Here is a 2,500-nt window from a genome sequence, read left to right as displayed (position 1 = left end):
CAAGAACATAAATGGTGGTGTACCCTTAAATCTGCGCTCGTTGGTGTAGATGCAACAGTTCCTCCTTTACTTAAATCAAATGGCTCAGTCACTCACTGTCCAAAAGAAAAGGCAACCCCTTTGGCTGATATTTTTGACAGTAAACAGAGTAATGACAAATTTGAACTCCCTCATTCCTGTAATCCTGAGGCTAAACTAATTAGTTTAGCTTTGCGAACTCGTGAGATTAAAGATCTGTTGATGGACCTTGATGCTTATGGAGGTGTAGACCCAAATGGTATTTTTCCTTTGTTTTTTATAAAAACAGCAGATTTCTTAGCTCCAAAGTTATCTGTTATTTTGCACAAGTTAACAAGAAGAGGAGCTTTTAGCACTAGTTGGAGAATTGGTAATGTTACTCCTCTATGTAAATGTGTTTGTGGTAGCTCAACTCCCACTGATTACCGCCCAATTTCTATAACTCCCATATTAAACGTCCTGATAGGTTTTCTGAAGGTAATCATCTATTCCCTAGTTTGCAATTTGGTTTTCCTAAAGGCATTGGAGCATGTGATGCCCTTCTTACAATCTCCAATGCTGTACAGAAATCCTTTGATTTTGGTCAGGAAGTTCGTATGATTAGCCTTGATTTTAGTGCTAACTTTGACCCTGTTAATCATAAGGTCTTTGTTTGCAAACTCAAAAAATTGGGAGTGGGTGGGTCGTTTCTTAGCATAATTATTGATTTTTTAAGTAATAGATCTGAAAGAGTTGTTGTTGATGGGCACCATAGTTATTATAGGAATTTGATATCCGGTGTTCCACTGGGTAGTGTTCTTGGCCCATAGCTTCTCATACTATATACACATGACATGTGGTTTAGCCTAGAAAACAAGCTTGCTGCATATGCAGATGATGATACCCCCTTTGCATCAATTCCATCCCCTAAATGTAGATCTGAGGTTGCTGAATCCCTTAATAGAGATTTAGCTAAAATTAGTGCATGGTGCAAATTATGTGGTATGAAGTTGAATCTTAACAAAACTCTAAGTATGATTGTAAGTAGGTCAAGGACAGTGGCTCCTCAACATCCGGATCTCAGTATTGATAATGTTTCTTTATATTTGTATGACTCTTTTAAAACTTTAGGTGTGTTTCTCGACAGCAAATTTACTTTTGAGAAACACATTAGGTCTGTGTCTTCTTCAATTACACAAAAAATTGGCTTATTGAGAAAGTCTTACAAGATTTTCGGTGATCAATCTCTTCTGAAGAAGTGTTTTAATTCTTTCATTCTACCTTGTTTTGAGTATTGTTCTCCTGGCTGGTGTTCAGCTGCTGATTCTCATCTTAATTTTTTGTACAGAAATTTACGGTCTAATAAATTTCTTATTCCTGATCTAGATATTAATATTTGGCACCATCGTTCAATTAGTTCATTATACATGTTGCATAAGATTTTTCATAACTCTGACCATCCTTTACATTCAGATCTCCCTGGACAATTCTATTCTGTTCGTAATACTAGGCAGGCAGTTAATTCTAATAGCCAGGCCTTCTCCACCATAAGGCTCAATACTACACAGTATTCTATAAGTTTTATTCCAGCTGTTACCAAGTTGTGGAATGATCTTCCTAATCGGGTAGTTGAATCAGTAGAACTTCAAAAGTTCAAAGTTGGCGCAAATGTTTTTATGTTGACCAGTCTGACATGAGTCTTTTTATAGATTATATATGATATATCTGTTTTCTAACTAGAGTTGTTGCTTGGCTAGTAATAATAAGAATAATATTACCTGGCGTAAGTGTGGTGCCTCTGTAATTTTTGCAATCATTCATATCTGCTTTTTTTAATTATCACCTATACTCTTAGCTCTCACTCATCAGGTTTCACCTCTTCACACCACATTCTACAAAATAATCTTGAAAGTATTCTGGGAATCTTTTTATTTTTGGCTAGTATCGTTTCAGCAGCTATGCCATTGTATCCAGGGGTTTTCCATCTATTCAGTTTTTAATGGTACCTTTTTCTTCAAACACAATGAATTATTCCCTTCATATCTCCTATTCATGACCTCTCTGAAGTGCTCCATCTAACGTTGCATTTCTTCATCTTCTGTTGTTATAACAGAGCCATCTCTCTTTTTAATGGGTATATGCTTTTTTCTCATTGCCAAGTAGATATTTCATTAATAATTCTATGAGCAATTCTTACACCGTAGCCATGACCAGAGTTCATATTTTTGTCAGCCTCATCTGCTTTCCTGTCTAAATATTCTCTCCAGTCGTTCTTGGCTTTACTTTTGACTTCACTATCAATACTGGAATACTCAGTATATTCAACAAAGATAGTTTCATTACTTCATCGAAAAATTTCAATAAGCAGTTTCTGCATTTGTGTTCTTATTATAGGATCCCATTTATCATTTGATATCCATAGTTTTCACCTTGTAACTCTGTGTCCTAAAATTTCACTACCAACTGACTAATATATATCTTAATATAGCACCATTCTTCATTA

The sequence above is a fragment of the Palaemon carinicauda genome, chromosome 20 (assembly GCF_036898095.1).
Source record: "Palaemon carinicauda isolate YSFRI2023 chromosome 20, ASM3689809v2, whole genome shotgun sequence".
Taxonomy (NCBI): domain Eukaryota; kingdom Metazoa; phylum Arthropoda; class Malacostraca; order Decapoda; family Palaemonidae; genus Palaemon; species Palaemon carinicauda.
This window is presented reverse-complemented; position numbering follows the sequence as displayed.